This window comes from Corella eumyota, chromosome 7 (assembly GCF_963082875.1).
Source record: "Corella eumyota chromosome 7, kaCorEumy4.1, whole genome shotgun sequence".
Lineage (NCBI taxonomy): Eukaryota > Metazoa > Chordata > Ascidiacea > Phlebobranchia > Corellidae > Corella > Corella eumyota.
Genome location: NC_137496.1, coordinates 7,435,956 through 7,457,028, shown reverse-complemented (window position 1 = coordinate 7,457,028; position 21,073 = coordinate 7,435,956). Strand labels below are relative to the sequence as shown.

At 28.8% G+C, this 21,073-nt stretch overlaps 6 non-coding genes across 6 annotated transcripts; all 6 read right to left on the bottom strand.

Annotated features, from left to right (window-relative positions):
* Positions 1-757: 757 nt before the first annotated feature.
* Positions 758-827, bottom strand: Trnas-gcu (transfer RNA serine (anticodon GCU)). Its single transcript has one exon. It is a non-coding gene; the product is annotated as a tRNA-Ser (tRNA).
* A 2,327-nt stretch (positions 828-3,154) lies between these two features.
* On the bottom strand, positions 3,155-3,224 carry Trnas-gcu (transfer RNA serine (anticodon GCU)). The gene has a single exon. It is a non-coding gene; the product is annotated as a tRNA-Ser (tRNA).
* Positions 3,225-5,550: 2,326 nt separating this feature from the next.
* On the bottom strand, positions 5,551-5,620 carry Trnas-gcu (transfer RNA serine (anticodon GCU)). Its single transcript has one exon. It is a non-coding gene; the product is annotated as a tRNA-Ser (tRNA).
* A 2,331-nt stretch (positions 5,621-7,951) lies between these two features.
* On the bottom strand, positions 7,952-8,022 carry Trnag-gcc (transfer RNA glycine (anticodon GCC)). Its single transcript has one exon. It is a non-coding gene; the product is annotated as a tRNA-Gly (tRNA).
* Positions 8,023-10,350: 2,328 nt separating this feature from the next.
* Positions 10,351-10,420, bottom strand: Trnag-gcc (transfer RNA glycine (anticodon GCC)). Its single transcript has one exon. It is a non-coding gene; the product is annotated as a tRNA-Gly (tRNA).
* Positions 10,421-19,195: 8,775 nt separating this feature from the next.
* On the bottom strand, positions 19,196-19,266 carry Trnag-gcc (transfer RNA glycine (anticodon GCC)). Its single transcript has one exon. It is a non-coding gene; the product is annotated as a tRNA-Gly (tRNA).
* Between the last annotated feature and the right edge of the window lie 1,807 nt (positions 19,267-21,073).

Genomic DNA, 21,073 nt, shown 5'->3' with positions numbered 1-21,073 from the left:
TTTTGACGTTGTTGTTTCTAAACACAGATATGTGTTAATTCTTGATTGTGTTTAAAATTTTTAGACAACGTTGTGTAATTTTATTTATATCGCCATAAAAACCCCTTGCGCTTTTTTTAATTAAATAAATTACCAATATTTACGACAAGACTTAAATATGCAAATTAATTTACATATAAGTGTTTAAATTACCAAAATTAACTAATATTATTTGTAGTAAATATTGTAAAAATAAGTTTAATTCTAATTAAAATTATTTTAAAGTTTATTACAAACTCGTTAATCACTGTAAATATTTTGCTATAACAAAAGACACATAACTTAATGGTATTTAAATTATTTAATTTAAATAAATTAATTAATGATATTTATATTCTTTTTTTATTATTTACATAAATTTTAACATTTACTTCATAAATTTACAAACATAAAATCTTAAAACAATATTGCGGAAAAAACACAATTATATTGTTATTTTGCCTATCGTTTACTTGGTAAATAATAAAGTGTTTTGTTAATTAATTTCTCTTGCCAAACTGACTATGCCTAATAATAACGTGATTAATTAAGAATGGAGCAAACACTAGCAAGGCGCCAGTCTTGTTTTTTAATAAATTATTTTTTAGTTTAGTTTCCTTACGAAATATTATCGTTTCTTTTAATTTGCCAAAATACGTAATGTAAAAAATATTAATAAGGCCAACCATTCAGCGGCCGCATTTAAATAAATTGAAAACTTGATCTCATAAAAGAAAGTTGCATTGGCCGGGAATCGAACCCGGGCCCCCGCGTAGCAGGCGAGGATTCTACCACTGAACCACCAATGCTTGTTGAAAATTAGCGGCGGTTATTATACTGGGCAGATAAAAATAAACGCCGAAAAAATTAATCATAATTAATTTGTACCAACAGATTCATAATTGCTGTGTTACTAACTAAATAATATTTGTATTATCGAATTAGATAAAAATTTCTACACCGAATATCCAATTTGGCCGCCTGGTTGAAAGCCAGTAAACTCAACTTCTAGACTATGTAAAAGATATATTATTAGGCGGTAAAACGCCATAAAATGGACCAAATTAAGAACTTGATTATTATGTCTGAATTTTTTTTTTAAATTAAGAAGAAATTTAAATATTTTAACTTATAATTTTTCACTAAATATTTTTTTATAATGAGTTATTACAAAAATTACTGCAATAATGTGCTTTACTAAATATTTATTTTGTTTTTTTGTACAATACCTTGCAATTGTTACGTTATGGACATTATGATTATCACGGATATTTGCAAAATTAAAAATAATTTTTCTTCCGTCGGAATATTAATGTTTTATTTTTTTTAATTTATTAACTCCATTCTATTTTAATATATTCAACTATACGTTTTGTTTGTTGTTGTTCCAATTTTTAATAAAAAATTATACGAAAATGACCCATAGTCAACAAAATTAAAAAATCTCCAAAAAAAATTAACTAACATTTGTGTTTATTTTTTTTTAATTTGTTAAAATGCAAATAAAATAGAATGTAAATTTATTTTCTATTAGTACCAAAGACTTAAAAAGTAACTACATTTAAAAATCTGAGCACATCACAATAAAAAGCGTTGTTTGGTGACTGTGTCGGCAGAACGTTGGACTTTTAATTTAAACGCCAAGTATTAAATCAATTATCGATTATTGTTGCCTTAATGCACAAATAAGTACTATCTTTCAAACAAGAATTTAAATTTTTAATGCTACTTTTTATCAGTCTATGTCGTCATAAAAATTGTCCGAGTTAGTTTCTTACGTAAAAGTTGCCAATGTTCACGCTACAGACTTAATAATACAAACTAACTGATGCATAGGTATTTAAATTATAGAAATTAAATAAATTAAACAATATTAATTACGTTAAGCAATTTAAAGTTCAAATAAAATTAAAAAAAGGGTGTCTAAAAATATGTTTAAACTCGTTACTCATATAATTTGTAAATCATTAATCAAACACATAACAACCTAATGCAAATTAATTTAAGTATTAAAATTTTAATTATCCAACTTAAATAAATTAAGTAATTTTATTAACATTTTGTTTTTTATTATTATTATTAATTGTTTAAACGTAAACTTACGCTTTTTAAATTTATAAATAAAAACAATTTATCAGACATAGTACCATCGCCATTTACTTCAGAAAATATATGACAAATGTATCGTTTAAATATTTTTAAGTGATTTTGAAAAAATTAAAATGTTAAATTAATTTATTTTTATTTGGTGACAATTTTTTTTTACAAATGGTTACTATAATCAAGCTACAAAGCACACAGTAACAGCAAACGTGCCCGGTTAGCTCAGTTGGTAGAGCGTTGAACTTTTAAACCAACAGTCAACGGTTCAAATGCCATTTTTGACGTTGTTGTTTCTAAACACAGATATGTGTTAATTCTTGATTGTGTTTAAAATTTTTAGACAACGTTGTGTAATTTTATTTATATCGCCATAAAAACCCCTTGCGCTTTTTTTAATTAAATAAATTACCAATATTTACGACAAGACTTAAATATGCAAATTAATTTACATATAAGTGTTTAAATTACCAAAATTAACTAATATTATTTGTAGTAAATATTGTAAAAATAAGTTTAATTCTAATTAAAATTATTTTAAAGTTTATTACAAACTCGTTAATCACTGTAAATATTTTGCTATAACAAAAGACACATAACTTAATGGTATTTAAATTATTTAATTTAAATAAATTAATTAATGATATTTATATTCTTTTTTTATTATTTACATAAATTTTAACATTTACTTCATAAATTTACAAACATAAAATCTTAAAACAATATTGCGGAAAAAACACAATTATATTGTTATTTTGCCTATCGTTTACTTGGTAAATAATAAAGTGTTTTGTTAATTAATTTCTCTTGCCAAACTGACTATGCCTAATAAAAACGTGATTAATTAAGAATGGAGCAAACACTAGCAAGGCGCCAGTCTTGTTTTTTAATAAATTATTTTTTAGTTTAGTTTCCTTACGAAATATTATCGTTTCTTTTAATTTGCCAAAATACGTAATGTAAAAAATATTAATAAGGCCAACCATTCAGCGGCCGCATTTAAATAAATTGAAAACTTGATCTCATAAAAGAAAGTTGCATTGGCCGGGAATCGAACCCGGGCCCCCGCGTAGCAGGCGAGGATTCTACCACTGAACCACCAATGCTTGTTGAAAATTAGCGGCGGTTATTATACTGGGCAGATAAAAATAAACGCCGAAAAAATTAATCATAATTAATTTGTACCAACAGATTCATAATTGCTGTGTTACTAACTAAATAATATTTGTATTATCGAATTAGATAAAAATTTCTACACCGAATATCCAATTTGGCCGCCTGGTTGAAAGCCAGTAAACTCAACTTCTAGACTATGTAAAAGATATATTATTAGGCGGTAAAACGCCATAAAATAGACCAAATTAAGAACTTGATTATTATGTCTGAATTTTTTTTTTAAATTAAGAAGAAATTTAAATATTTTAACTTATAATTTTTCACTAAATATTTTTTTATAATGAGTTATTACAAAAATTACTGCAATAATGTGCTTTACTAAATATTTATTTTGTTTTTTTGTACAATACCTTGCAATTGTTACGTTATGGACATTATGATTATCACGGATATTTGCAAAATTAAAAATAATTTTTCTTCCGTCGGAATATTAATGTTTTATTTTTTTTAATTTATTAACTCCATTCTATTTTAATATATTTAACTATACGTTTTGTTTGTTGTTGTTCCAATTTTTAATAAAAAATTATACGAAAATGACCCATAGTCAACAAAATTAAAAAATCTACAAAAAAAATTAACTAACATTTGTGTTTATTTTTTTTTAATTTGTTAAAATGCAAATAAAATAGAATGTAAATTTATTTTCTATTAGTACCAAAGACTTAAAAAGTAACTACATTTAAAAATCTGAGCACATCACAATAAAAAGCGTTGTTTGGTGACTGTGTCGGCAGAACGTTGGACTTTTAATTTAAACGCCAAGTATTAAATCAATTATCGATTATTGTTGCCTTAATGCACAAATAAGTACTATCTTTTAAACAAGAATTTAAATTTTTAATGCTACTTTTTATCAGTCTATGTCGTCATAAAAATTGTCCGAGTTAGTTTCTTACGTAAAAGTTGCCAATGTTCACGCTACAGACTTAATAATACAAACTAACTGATGCATAGGTATTTAAATTATAGAAATTAAATAAATTAAACAATATTAATTACGTTAAGCAATTTAAAGTTCAAATAAAATTAAAAAAAGGGTGTCTAAAAATATGTTTAAACTCGTTACTCATATAATTTGTAAATCATTAATCAAACACATAACAACCTAATGCAAATTAATTTAAGTATTAAAATTTTAATTATCCAACTTAAATAAATTAAGTAATTTTATTAACATTTTGTTTTTTATTATTATTATTAATTGTTTAAACGTAAACTTACGCTTTTTAAATTTATAAATAAAAACAATTTATCAGACATAGTACCATCGTCATTTACTTCAGAAAATATATGACAAATGTATCGTTTAAATATTTTTAAGTGATTTTGAAAAAATTAAAATGTTAAATTAATTTATTTTTATTTGGTGACAATTTTTTTTTACAAATGGTTACTATAATCAAGCTACAAAGCACACAGTAACAGCAAACGTGCCCGGTTAGCTCAGTTGGTAGAGCGTTGAACTTTTAAACCAACAGTCAACGGTTCAAATGCCATTTTTGACGTTGTTGTTTCTAAACACAGATATGTGTTAATTCTTGATTGTGTTTAAAATTTTTAGACAACGTTGTGTAATTTTATTTATATCGCCATAAAAACCCCTTGCGCTTTTTTTAATTAAATAAATTACCAATATTTACGACAAGACTTAAATATGCAAATTAATTTACATATAAGTGTTTAAATTACCAAAATTAACTAATATTATTTGTAGTAAATATTGTAAAAATAAGTTTAATTCTAATTAAAATTATTTTAAAGTTTATTACAAACTCGTTAATCACTGTAAATATTTTGCTATAACAAAAGACACATAACTTAATGGTATTTAAATTATTTAATTTAAATAAATTAATTAATGATATTTATATTCTTTTTTTATTATTTACATAAATTTTAACATTTACTTCATAAATTTACAAACATAAAATCTTAAAACAATATTGCGGAAAAAACACAATTATATTGTTATTTTGCCTATCGTTTACTTGGTAAATAATAAAGTGTTTTGTTAATTAATTTCTCTTGCCAAACTGACTATGCCTAATAATAACGTGATTAATTAAGAATGGAGCAAACACTAGCAAGGCGCCAGTCTTGTTTTTTAATAAATTATTTTTAGTTTAGTTTCCTTACGAAATATTATCGTTTCTTTTAATTTGCCAAAATACGTAATGTAAAATATATTAATAAGGCCAACCATTCAGCGGCCGCATTTAAATAAATTGAAAACTTGATCTCATAAAAGAAAGTTGCATTGGCCGGGAATCGAACCCGGGCCCCCGCGTAGCAGGCGAGGATTCAACCACTGAACCACCAATGCTTGTTGAAAATTAGCGGCGGTTATTATACTGGGCAGATAAAAATAAACGCCGAAAAAATTAATCATAATTAATTTGTACCAACAGATTCATAATTGCTGTGTTACTAACTAAATAATATTTGTATTATCGAATTAGATAAAAATTTCTACACCGAATATCCAATTTGGCCGCCTGGTTGAAAGCCAGTAAACTCAACTTCTAGACTATGTAAAAGATATATTATTAGGCGGTAAAACGCCATAAAATGGACCAAATTAAGAACTTGATTATTATGTCTGAATTTTTTTTTTAAATTAAGAAGAAATTTAAATATTTTAACTTATAATTTTTCACTAAATATTTTTTTATAATGAGTTATTACAAAAATTACTGCAATAATGTGCTTTACTAAATATTTATTTTGTTTTTTTGTACAATACCTTGCAATTGTTACGTTATGGACATTATGATTATCACGGATATTTGCAAAATTAAAAATAATTTTTCTTCCGTCGGAATATTAATGTTTTATTTTTTTTAATTTATTAACTCCATTCTATTTTAATATATTCAACTATACGTTTTGTTTGTTGTTGTTCCAATTTTTAATAAAAAATTATACGAAAATGACCCATAGTCAACAAAATTAAAAAATCTCCAAAAAAAATTAACTAACATTTGTGTTTATTTTTTTTTAATTTGTTAAAATGCAAATAAAATAGAATGTAAATTTATTTTCTATTAGTACCAAAGACTTAAAAAGTAACTACATTTAAAAATCTGAGCACATCACAATAAAAAGCGTTGTTTGGTGATTGTGTCGGCAGAACGTTGGACTTTTAATTTAAACGCCAAGTATTAAATCAATTATCGATTATTGTTGCCTTAATGCACAAATAAGTACTATCTTTTAAACAAGAATTTAAATTTTTAATGCTACTTTTTATCAGTCTATGTCGTCATAAAAATTGTCCGAGTTAGTTTCTTACGTAAAAGTTGCCAATGTTCACGCTACAGACTTAATAATACAAACTAACTGATGCATAGGTATTTAAATTATAGAAATTAAATAAATTAAACAATATTAATTACGTTAAGCAATTTAAAGTTCAAATAAAATTAAAAAAAGGGTGTCTAAAAATATGTTTAAACTCGTTACTCATATAATTTGTAAATCATTAATCAAACACATAACAACCTAATGCAAATTAATTTAAGTATTAAAATTTTAATTATCCAACTTAAATAAATTAAGTAATTTTATTAACATTTTGTTTTTTATTATTATTATTAATTGTTTAAACGTAAACTTACGCTTTTTAAATTTATAAATAAAAACAATTTATCAGACATAGTACCATCGTCATTTACTTCAGAAAATATATGACAAATGTATCGTTTAAATATTTTTAAGTGATTTTGAAAAAATTAAAATGTTAAATTAATTTATTTTTATTTGGTGACAATTTTTTTTTACAAATGGTTACTATAATCAAGCTACAAAGCACACAGTAACAGCAAACGTGCCCGGTTAGCTCAGTTGGTAGAGCGTTGAACTTTTAAACCAACAGTCAACGGTTCAAATGCCTTTTTTGACGTTGTTGTTTCTAAAACAGATATGTGTTAATTCTTGATTGTGTTTAAAATTTTTAGACAACGTTGTGTAATTTTATTTATATCGCCATAAAAACCCCTTGCGCTTTTTTTAATTAAATAAATTACCAATATTTACGACAAGACTTAAATATGCAAATTAATTTACATATAAGTGTTTAAATTACCAAAATTAACTAATATTATTTGTAGTAAATATTGTAAAAATAAGTTTAATTCTAATTAAAATTATTTTAAAGTTTATTACAAACTCGTTAATCACTGTAAATATTTTGCTATAACAAAAGACACATAACTTAATGGTATTTAAATTATTTAATTTAAATAAATTAATTAATGATATTTATATTCTTTTTTTATTATTTACATAAATTTTAACATTTACTTCATAAATTTACAAACATAAAATCTTAAAACAATATTGCGGAAAAAACACAATTATATTGTTATTTTGCCTATCGTTTACTTGGTAAATAATAAAGTGTTTTGTTAATTAATTTCTCTTGCCAAAATGACTATGCCTAATAAAAACGTGATTAATTAAGAATGGAGCAAAAACTAGCAAGGCGCCAGTCTTGTTTTTTAATAAATTATTTTTTAGTTTAGTTTCCTTACGAAATATTATCGTTTCTTTTAATTTGCCAAAATACGTAATGTAAAAAATATTAATAAGGCCAAACATTCAGCGGCCGCATTTAAATAAATTGAAAACTTGATCTCATAAAAGAAAAAAAAGTTGCATTGGCCGGGAACCGAACCCGGGCCCCCCGCGTGGCAGGCGAGGATTCTACCACTGAACCACCAATGCTTTTTGAAAATTAGCGGCGGTTATTATACTGGGCAGATAAAAATAAACGCCGAAAAAATTAATCATAATTAATTTGTACCAACAGATTAATAATTGCTGTGTTACTAACTAAATGATATTTGTATTATCGAATTAGATAAAAATTTCTACACCGAATATCCAATTTGGCCGCCTGGTTGAAAGCCAGTAAACTCAACTTCTAGACTATGTAAAAGATATATTATTAGGCGGTAAAACGCCATAAAATGGACCAAATTAAGAACTTGATTATTATGTCTGAATTTTTTTTTTAAATTAAGAAGAAATTTAAATATTTTAACTTATAATTTTTCACTAAATATTTTTTTATAAAGAATTATTACAAAAATTACTGCAATAATGTGCTTTACTAAATTTTTATTTTGTTTTTTTGTACAATACCTTGCAATTGTTACGTTATGGACATTATGATTATCACGGATATTTGCAAAATTAAAAATAATTTTTCTTCCGTCGGAATATTAATGTTTTATTTTTTTTAATTTATTAACTCCATTCTATTTTAATATATTCAACTATACGTTTTGTTTGTTGTTGTTCCAATTTTTAATAAAAAATTATACAAAAATGACCCATAGTCAACAAAATTAAAAAATCTACAAAAAAAATTAACTAACATTTGTGTTTATTTTTTTTTAATTTGTTAAAATGCAAATAAAATAGAATGTAAATTTATTTTCTATTAGTACCAAAGACTTAAAAAGTAACTACATTTAAAAATCTGAGCACATCACAATAAAAAGCATTGTTGGGTGACTGTGTCGGCAGAACGTTGGACTTTTAATTTAAACGCCAAGTATTAAATCAATTATCGATTATTGTTGCCTTAATGCACAAATAAGTACTATCTTTTAAACAAGAATTTAAATTTTTAATGCTACTTTTTATCAGTCTATGTCGTCATAAAAATTGTCCGAGTTAGTTTCTTACGTAAAAGTTGCCAATGTTCACGCTACAGACTTAATAATACAAACTAACTGATGCATAGGTATTTAAATTATAGAAATTAAATAAATTAAACAATATTAATTACGTTAAGCAATTTAAAGTTCAAATAAAATTAAAAAAAGGGTGTCTAAAAAATTTGTTTAAACTCGTTACTCATATAATTTGTAAATCATTAATCAAACACATAACAACCTAATGCAAATTAATTTAAGTATTAAAATTTTAATTATCGAAATGAAACAAATTAAGTAATTTTATTAACATTTTGTTTTTTAATATTATTATTAATTGTTTAAACGTAAACTTACGCTTTTTAAATTTATAAATAAAAACAATTTATCAGACATAGTACCATCGTCATTTACTTCAGAAAATATATGACAAATGTATCGTTTAAATATTTTTAAGTGATTTTGAAAAAATTAAAATGTTAAATTAATTTATTTTTATTTGGTGACAAATTTTTTTTACAAATGGTTACTATAATCAAGCTACAAAGCACACAGTAACAGCAAACGTGCCCGGTTAGCTCAGTTGGTAGAGCGTTGAACTTTTAAACCAACAGTCAACGGTTCAAATGCCATTTTTGACGTTGTTGTTTCTAAACACAGATATGTGTTAATTCTTGATTGTGTTTAAAATTTTTAGACAACGTTGTGTAATTTTATTTATATCGCCATAAAAACCCCTTGCGCTTTTTTTAATTAAATAAATTACCAATATTTACGACAAGACTTAAATATGCAAATTAATTTACATATAAGTGTTTAAATTACCAAAATTAACTAATATTATTTGTAGTAAATATTGTAAAAATAAGTTTAATTCTAATTAAAATTATTTTAAAGTTTATTACAAACTCGTTAATCACTGTAAATATTTTGCTATAACAAAAGACACATAACTTAATGGTATTTAAATTATTTAATTTAAATAAATTAATTAATGATATTTATATTCTTTTTTTATTATTTACATAAATTTTAACATTTACTTCATAAATTTACAAACATAAAATCTTAAAACAATATTGCGGAAAAAACACAATTATATTGTTATTTTGCCTATCGTTTACTTCGTAAATAATTAAGTGTTTTGTTAATTAATTTCTCTTGCCAAACTGACTATGCCTAATAAAAACGTGATTAATTAAGAATGGAGCAAAAACTAGCAAGGCGCCAGTCTTGTTTTTTAATAAATTATTTTTTAGTTTAGTTTCCTTACGAAATATTATCGTTTCTTTTAATTTGCCAAAATACGTAATGTAAAAAATATTAATAAGGCCAACCATTCAGCGGCCGCATTTAAATAAATTGAAAACTTGATCTCATAAAAGAAAGTTGCATTGGCCGGGAATCGAACCCGGGTCCCTGCGTGGCAGGCGAGGATTCTACCACTGAACCACCAATGCTTGTTGAAAATTAGCGGCGGTTATTATACTGGGCAGATAAAAATAAACGCCGAAAAAATTAATCATAATTAATTTGTACCAACAGATTCATAATTGCCGTGTTACTAACTAAATGATATTTGTATTATCGAATTAGATAAAAATTTCTACACCGAATGTCCAATTTGGCCGCCTGGTTGAAAGCCAGTAAACTCAACTTCTAGACTATGTAAAAGATATTTATATTATTAGGCGGTAAAAACGCCATAAAATGGACCAAATTAAGAACTTGATATGATTATGTCTGAATTTTTTTTTAAATTAAGAAGAAATTTAAATATTTTAACTTATAATTTTTCACTAAATAGTTTTTTATAAAGAGTTATTACAAAAATTACTGCAATAATGTGCTTTACTAAATATTTATTTTGTTTTTCGTACAATACCTTGCAATTGTTACGTTATGGACATTATGATTATCACGGATATTTGCAAAATTAAAAATAATTTTTCTTCCGTCGGAAAATTAATGTTTTATTTTTTTTAATTTATTAACTCCATTCTATTTTAATATATTCAACTATACGTTTTGTTTGTTGTTGTTCCAATTTTTAATATAAAATTATATGAAAATGACCCATATAGTCAACAAAATTAAAAAATACTAAAAAATCTACAAAAAAAATTAACTAACATTTGTGTTTATTTTTTTTTAATTTGTCAAAATGCAAATAAAATAAAATGTAAATTTATTTTCTATTAGTACTGTAACATATATGTTTTGTCATGCGTCGGTGGCTCCTGACACCTGATAGTCTGTATATGCCCTAGTATATCTAATTAATTAACCTTATCGGGATTTCTTGTCCTAAACGTAAATGTAGCGCCGAATGTTGTATGTAGCGCCTACCAAAAGGTTAGTTCTGACTTGGGTGCGGTTAGGTGTAGTTGTGTTGTTTTTATACTGTTTTATTACTCTTATGTTTTTATCGCAAGTATTGTTTTAGTAGTTTTTATCGAATATTAAAAGTAAGTTTACACACCTACCGTACATGTTAATATAAATGACAGAGTTAGTCAACTTGGTTTTTACGGTGGACCGTTAAAGCGGGGTATCCTAGGCTTTACTAAATTAGGGAGATCGTCTCGTCCTAATAAACAGTTAAGGGTGAGGGTTTAATACAATTAGGACCTTTATTATATCGCCACCTAAACGTTAGGCTAAATTACGAGACGATCAAACTTTCCTTGTAACAAATTGGCGAGCGCGCCAGGACCCCGCCACCGTGCTAGCTCTGTTAGATATAGTCAGGACTCTAGTTAAATATAGTAGCTATTTTAATATTACAAATTGTTCTTACCTTTTAAAATTTAACTATGTCTTTTAATTTATATACAACACCGCCTCGATTTATTATGGGCGAGGATTTTAATGAATTTTTAAATGTGTTTAACTCTTACTGTAAGAGCGCTGGTGCTACGGACGATCAAAAAAAACATATTTTTATAAGCTGTATTGATCAAGATCTCAAATGGATAATCCAGGAAAAAGATGCGAGTTTATATCCACTTGAATTCGACGAACTAATCAGTAGGGCAAAAAAAGCAACAGTGAACGACCAACATGCCTTTAAGATACGAACACAACTTAGCGAACGTATACAAATGCCTGAAGAGGATGTACGCTCTTTTGTTTATGCGATTAGAAATTTGGGGGATAGGGCTTACCCTAAGGCGGCTGAATGCAATTTAAAAAATGAAATCATGTACATTTCCCTACTACGCGGTCTTAGAAATCAAAATCTTCGTAACCTAATTCAAAACAATCCAGAAAATAAACGAGATTTTTTATTAGCTGCTAACCAAGCCATGGAAGCCAATAACTCCACATCGTCACATTCATTGGTGCTTGCGAACGTTGAGAAACAATCTTCCAAAAATGACCTGGCACTAATTCTTGAAAAAATCGAAAACATGCAAACTGTTGCACAAAAGAAAACTGATGAAATAACAACAACCATTTCGACAATACAGACAGAAATGAATTTGATAAAATCACAAATGGCTGGGCCGTCACGTAGACAGCCATACAAGGAAAGGCCCGATTCCTGGGTGTCCTATAGAAACCGTGAGTGTTTTTATTGTTTTGACTATGGACATATAAGACAAAATTGTCCTAGGTATATAAGCAAAAATATACCGTATAACGTTCGTAACACTTATAGAAGACCACACCAGCAGACTGGGACGACGCCCACGATACCAACCCCGACCCGACCCGAGGTTTTAGTTACAACAAAAAGACCCCGTAAAAAAAGTATTCAACCCGAACAACCTGCTCCACCTATGACTAAAAATGCGGCACAAGGTAACTTGTTACGTCGTTTTGTAAATTTATTAGTTGAAAATTTACCTGTTTTCGCTTTGCTGGATACTGGTGCCAGTGTTACCTTAGTGCACCAGCGTGTTTGGGATAAACTAAGAAAAGACACTAAAAATGTTACTAAACCCCCCGAGTCCTCCCCTAATTTAGTGGGCGCTAATGGTAGTCCTCTAATTATAACTGGCATGGCATCACTACCAGTTACCTTGGGGAATGTAACGTCATGGTTACAAATGTTTATAAGCCCAGATATTTCCCACGACTTCATTCTGGGACTGGACTTTTTACAAAGGGAAAAATGTCAAATATGTTATAAATCCAATTATTTAACCCTATGTCGTACGTCAGTGCCCATTATAAGTAAACCTTATATATTTCAACGCCATGAGGCATTTCTAATAGAGGAAGTTTCCGTTCCAGCTTTCACGGAGTTAAGCCTGTTAGCAAAGTGTAATAATAATTTAATAGCAACTTCAATACCTAACATGTCTGTTTTGGTGGAGCGAAATATAGAATTTGGTGAACGTTATGGCCTTTTTGTCGCTTCGGCAATAACCAACATAAAATCGAATTTAGTTGAAGTAAGAATAGCTAACTGACCGATGATAGCGTCATTTTACACAACGGTGTGCGAGTAGCAACAGTATCCCCCGTTTCAGCCATAGGTTCCGATAGTTGCCGAATACCTGGTACCTGTGCTATCATCAATCAAGCATCGCATAAATGTACATGCAAAAATTCGTCCTGTTTTAAGTTACTTGAACATGATCATTCGGTTGAAGAAATACAGCCTACCTTGAGCCAACATCAAGTAGATCACGCAGAAGATAGCGTCAATATAAGCGAAACTCTGACAGAAAGTCAACGCCAGATTGTAATAAAAATGGTAAAGCAATATAAATGTGTCTTCTCCACCTCGCCTTATGAAATAGGAAGGACGAATCTTGTCAAACATGAAATAGACACGGGCAGTAGTAAACCTGTTCGACGAGCGCCAAGGCGTGTTCCCCATAAATATAAAGACAACGTTGAACAAATTATTAAAGAAATGCGTAAACAGGATCTAATTCAACCCTCTCAGTCCCCCTGGTCAAGTTCTGTGGTTCTAGTAAAAAAGAAATCAGGAGAAACTAGGTTTTGTGTAGACTATCGGCTGGTCAACGCCATCACTAAGAAAAACAGCTATCCAATACCCAGAGTCGATGAAAGCCTAGACGAAATGTCTCAGTCTGTTTATTTTTCCACACTAGATCTTCGGTCTGGTTATTACCAGATTCCAATGGACAAAGCCTCAAGGGAGAAAACTGCCTTTGCTAGCCACATGGGTTTATATGAATTCATGGTCATGCCTATGGGTTTGTGTAATTCAGCAGCGAGTTTCCAGCGTCTTATGCGTATTGTACTGAACGGGGTTGAATGGCAGGGGGCATTAGCCTACTTGGATGACATCATTGTGTACTCGAAAACTTTTGAAGAACATGTAAGGCGCCTTAAAGAAGTTTTCGCTCGCCTACAATCGGCTGGGTTAACTTTAAAACCATCAAAGTGTTCATTTTTTAAACATGAAGTAAGTTTTTTGGGGCATATTGTGTCGCGCGATGGAATTAAATGTGACCCTGACAAAATAAAAGCAGTCAAAGAATGGCCAATACCAAAAAATGTAAAACATGTACGTCAATTTGTTGGTTTAACATCGTATTACCGGAAATTTATTAAAGGCTATGCCAACATTGCCGGGCCATTACATAAGCTAACAGAAAAGGGGAAAAAATTTAACTGGACTGATGAATGTCAGGAATCATTTATTTCTTTAAAACATCGACTAACAGAAACTCCAATTCTTCAATACCCTAATTTTGACAAGCCTTTTATATTGGACACCGATGCATCTAACGCCATCGGGTGTGTTCTATCCCAAGAACAAAATGGAAAAGAACACGTGGTTGCCTATGGTAGTAGAACTTTGTCAAAAGCCGAAAGAAATTATTCTACCACAAGAAAAGAATTGCTGGCTATCGTATTTGCCACGAAACTATTTCGATGTTATCTGATAGGAGATAAATTTACCATTCGCACCGACCATTCTTCGCTTCGGTGGTTATGGAAATCAAAAGAGTTGTAAGCTGGGTACAATTTCGAACTAATTCACCGGCCAGGAAAGAAACATGGAAATGCCGACTCCCTTAGCAGACTGGAGCCAATTCCCGATGATTTTCCCTACAATATACAACAAAATAAACAACCTTGCAACGCAATTGAAAGTTTGGAATTCAGCCTCGAGCCAGAGATATCAAAAACAAAAATCGCGGAATTACAACAGGCTGATAAAAACATACCCTCCATTTTTGATTGGTTAAAAAAGGGAATAAGACCAAACCAAAAAACGGAAAATTTACCTCCAGCCAGTAAACACTACTGGAACACTACTCCAGCCAGTAAACACTACTGGAACAAATTCGACCACTTGGTGTGTAGAAATAATATTGTTTACTTTGGTGAAAAATGTTCGTCCTTGTCAGCGCAAATGGTCTACAAAGTTGTACTGCCTGATTCTTTAATAGATACGGTCCTAATAAAATTTCACGATAGTCCACATGGTGGCGGACATCTTGGAATTAGCAAAACCTGCGCCAAAATAAATGAAAGATTTTATTGGCATCACTGGAGAAGTCACACAGAAGCATATTGCAAACGATGCAATGACTGTAATCTTAATAAAAGAGCGACTCAAAACCCACAAGCGCCATTAATACCATCGTCAGAAGATCGACCAATGCAACGCATTCAAATAGATGTGATGGGTCCACTACCCATAACCAAATCCGGAAACCGTTTCATTTTCGTAGCGTGTGACATTTTTACAAAGTATGTACGCGCTTGGCCTATGCGACACCAGACAGCAACTGAAACGGCTTCGATACTTTTCAGCAACTGGTTTACGGTACACGGGGTGCCTGAAATAGTTCATTCTGACCGTGGAACAAACTTTGAAAGTCAACTTTTCCAGGAGCTGCTCAAGCTTATGGGTAGTAAAAAATCAAGAACAACTGCATATCATCCAGCCGGAAATGGAGGCGTAGAGCGAAACAATCGAGCTATCGCGTCCATGCTACGTAATTACGTTCAAAGCGATGAAACGGGTTGGGATATCACTCTACCCGCAGTGGTAGCCTCCTATAACGCTAGTATTCATGAAAGCACCGGGTATTCGCCGCACTACTTGCTGACCGGCCACAAGTTACGTCTGCCAGGCGACGCAGGAACGGGGTGTCCGACAGAAGCAACGCCATACAAGACACTAGTCGAGGACTTAAGCAAACGCCTAAAGTCAGCCCAAGACACTGCCCGTAAAACCTTGGAAAAACAACGAGAACGTATGAAAAGAAATTACGACAAGAAACAACATGGCGTCCCATTTAAAATTGGTGATAATGTACTTTTAACGAACCCAGCCATACCTCTAAATAAATCGAAGAAGTTCCATTTACCTTATAAGGGACCTTTTATTGTAGAAAAGATATTAAATAACGTTAATTATGTCATAAAAAATAAAGAAGGTAAATCCCAAATGGTACATTTTAACCGGTTAAAATTATTTACAGGGACCTCAACAGAGGCAACATCATATACTTTTAACGAGCCAACCTGTGTGAGGCCACCTATTCTAGGGAACATGCTTAATACAAGGCACACTGAACCCACATTAACCCCAGACAGTGAGGCAACGCATGTGGGACTACCAATGGAAAATAGTGACAATTTGGTGTTAACTGAGCCAACAACTTCACGTCCCCAACGCATTAGAAAGCGGACCCACTTCTATCCGGACATTGAGGTTATTGACATCTAGTTTACATTGACTGTTTTTTTACTGTTATTTTTTTTATTACCTCACTAAATTGCCCTCGTTTTTGTTTACTTGCACATTATTGTCACTTTAGACTTGCGTTGATCATAACCAACAGTATTGTTTTTTTCTTTCACTTAAACATGTTTTGTAGTTTATAATGCGTTTCTTGTTTTTTTTTACTCTTAATTGTATTTGTTATTTAAAACACTATTAACGCTTACACTTAAATAGTTTGTTGTTGTATTGAATTTTCCTGTAACGTAAAAGTTCAGATTTTGTTGTTGTCGTGCCTTTAGTAGTATTTAAATGTTTGTTTCACTTTTTGTATCACAATGTTATTGCAGGTCTACGTTTTTTTTTACCTCTAAGTATTGTACATGTTAATGTTTTCTTTATGTCATAAGGAATCTGTTTTTCGTAGTATTTCAACCACAGGAGTTGGTTGTATTTAAGTGGGGGGGTGTAACATATATGTTTTGTCATGCGTCGGTGGCTCCTGACACCTGATAGTCTGTATATGCCCTAGTATATCTAATTAATTAACCTTATCGGGATTTCTTGTCCTAAACGTAAATGTAGCGCCGAATGTTGTATGTAGCGCCTACCAAAAGATTAGTTCTGACTTGGGTGCGGTTAGGTGTAGTTGTGTTGTTTTTATACTGTTTTATTACTCTTATGTTTTTATCGCAAGTATTGTTTTAGTAGTTTTTATCGAATATTAAAAGTAAGTTTACACACCTACCGTACATGTTAATATAAATAACAGAGTTAGCCAACTTGGTTTTTACGGTGGACCGTTAAAGCGGGGTATCCTAGGTTTTACTAAATTAGAAAGATCGTCTCGTCCTAATAAACAGTTAAGGGTGAGGGTTTAATACAATTCGGACCTTTATTATATCGCCACCTAAACGTTAGGCTAAATTACGAGACGATCAAACTTTCCTTGTAACAGTACCAAAGACTTAAAAAGTAACTACATTTAAAAATCCGAGCACATCACAATAAAAAGCGTTGTGTGGTGACTGTGTTGGCAGAACGTTGGACTTTTAATTTAAACGCCAAGTATTAAATCAATTATCGATTATTGTTGCTTCAATGCACAAATAAGTGCTATCTTTCAAACAAGAATTTAAATTTTTAATGCTACTTTTTATCAGTCTATGTCGTCATAAAAATTGTCCGAGTTAGTTTCTTACGTAAAAGTTGCCAATGTTCACGCTACGGACTTAATAATACAAACTAACTGATGCATAGGTATTTAAATTATAGAAATTAAATAAATTAAACAATATTAAATACGTTAAGCAATTTAAAGTTCAAATAAAATTAAAAAAAGGTGTCTAAAAAATATGTTTAAACTCGTTACTCATATAATTTGTAAATCATTAATCAAACACATAACAACCTAATGCAAATTAATTTAAGTATTAAAATTTTAATTATCCAACTTAAATAAATTAAGTAATTTTATTAACATTTTGTTTTTTATTATTATTATTAATTGTTTAAACGTAAACTTACGCTTTTTAAATTTATAAATAAAAACAATTTATTAGACATAGTACCAACGTCATTTACTTCAGAAAATATATAACAAATGTATCGTTTAAATATTTTTAAGTGATTTTGAAAAAATTAAAATGTTAAATTAATTTATTTTTATTTGGTGACAAAATTTTTTTACAAATGGTTACTATAATCAAGCTACAAAGCACACAGTAACAGCAAACGTGCTCGGCTAGCTCAGTTGGTAGAGCGTTGAACTTTTAAACCAACAGTCAACGGTTCAAATGCCTTTTTTGACGTTGTTGTTTCTAAACACAGATATGTGTTAATTCTTGATTGTGTTTAAAATTTTTACACGACATCGTGTAATTTTATTTATATCGCCATAAAAACCCCTTGCGCTTTTTTTAATTAAATAAATTACCAATATTTGCGACAAGACTTAAATATGCAAATTAATTTGCATATAAGTGTTTAAATTACCAAAATTAACTAATATTATTTGTAGTAAATATTGTAAAAATAAGTTTAATTCCAATTAAAATTATTTTAAAGTTTATTACAAACTCATTAATCACTGTAAATATTTTGCTATAACAAAAGACACATAACTTAATGGTATTTAAATTATCTAATTTAAATAAATTAATTAATGATATTTATATTCTTTTTTTATTATTTACATAAATTTTAACATTTACTTCATAAATTTACAAACATAAAATCTTAAAACAATATTGCGGAAAAAGCACAATTGCATTGTTATTTTGCCTATCGTTTACTTGGTAAATAATAAAGTGTTTTCGTTAATTAATTTCTCTTGACAAACTGACTATGCCTAATAAAAACGTGATTAATTAAGAATGGAGCAAAAACTAGCAAGGCGCCAGTCTTGTTTTTTAATAAATTATTTTTTAGTTTAGTTTTCTTACGATATATTATCGTTTCTTTTAATTTGCCAAAATACGTAATGTAAAAAATAATATTAAGGCCAACCATTCAGCGGCCGCATTTAATGAAATAAATTGAAAACTTGATCTCATAAAAGAAAAAAAATTGCATTGGCCGGGAATCGAACCCGGGCCCCCCGCGTGGCAGGCGAGGATTCTACCACTGAACCACCAATGCTTGTTGAAAATTAGCGGAGGTTATTATACTGCGTAGATAAAAATAAACGCCGAAAAATTTAATCATAATTAATTTGTACCAACAGATTCATAATTGCTGTGTTACTAACTAAATAATATTTGTATTATCGAAATTAGATAATAACTTCTACACCGAATATCCAATTTGCCCGCCTGGTTGAAAGCCAGTAAACTTAACTTCTTGACTATGTAAAAGATATTTATATTATTAGGCGGTAAAAACGCCATAAAATGGACCAAATTAAGAACTTGATATGATTATTTCTGAATTTTTTTTTAAATTAAGAAGAAATTTAAATATTTTAACTTATAAATTTTCACTAAATATTTTTTTATAAAGAGTTATTACAAAAATTACTGCAATAATGTGCTTTACTAAATATTTATTTAATTTTTCGTACAATACCTTGCAATTGTTACGTTATGGACATTGTGATTATCACGGATATTTGCAAAATTAAAAATAATTTTTCTTCCGTCGGAATATTAATGTTTTATTTTTTTTAATTTATTAACTCCATTCTATTTTAATATATTCAACTATACGTTTTGTTAGTTGTTGTTCCAATTTTTAATATAAAATTATATGAAAATGACTCATATAGTCAACAAAATTAAAAAATACTAAAAAATCTACAAAAAAAATTAACTAACATTTGTGTTTATTTTTTTTTAATTTGTCAAAATGAAAATAAAATAGAATGTAAATTTATTTTCTATTAGTACCAAAGACTTAAAAAGTAACTACATTTAAAAATCCGAGCACATCACAGTAAAAGGCGTTGTGTGGTGACTGTGTTGGCAGAACGTTGGACTTTTAATTTAAACGCCAAGTATTAAATCAATTATCGATTATTGTTGCTTCTATGCACAAATAAGTACTATCTTTCAAACAAGAATTTAAATTTGTAATGCTACTTTTTATCAGTCTAAGTCGTCATAAAAATTGTCCGAGTTAGTTTCTTACGTAAAAGTTGCCAATGTTCACGCTACGGACTTAATAATACAAACTAACTGATGCATAGGTATTTAAATTATATAAATTAAATAAATTAAACAATATTAATTACGTTAAGCAATTTAAAGTTCAAATAACATTTAAAAAAAGGGTGTCTAAAAAATATGTTTAAACTCGTTACTCATATAATTTGTAAATCATTAATCAAACACATAACAACCTAATGCAAGTTAATTTAAGTTTTAAAATTTTAATTATTCAACTTAAAAAAATTAAGTAATTTTATTAACATTTTGTTTTTTATTATTATTATTAATTGTTTAAACGTAAACTTACGCTTTTTAAATTTATAAATAAAACCAATTTTTCAAACAGAGTACCATCGTCATTTACTCCAGAAAATATATAACAAATGTATTATTTAGATATTTTTAAGTGATTTTGAAAAAATTAAAATGTTAAATTAATTTATTTTTATTTGGTGACAAATTTTTTTTACAAATGGTTTCTATAATCAAGCTACAAAGCACACAGTAACAGCAAACGTGCCCGGTTAGCTCAGTTGGTAGAGCGTTGAACTTTTAAACCAACAGTCAACGGTTCAAATGCCTTTTTTGACATTGTTGTTTCTAAACACAGATATCTGTTAATTCTTGATTGTATTTGAAATTTTTACACGGCGTTGTGTAATTTTATTTATATCGCCATAAAAATCCCTTGCGCTTGTTTTAATTAAATAAATTACCAATATTTACGACAAGACTTAAATATGGAAAATAATTTACATATAAGTGTTTAAATTACCAAAATTAACTAATATTATTTGTAG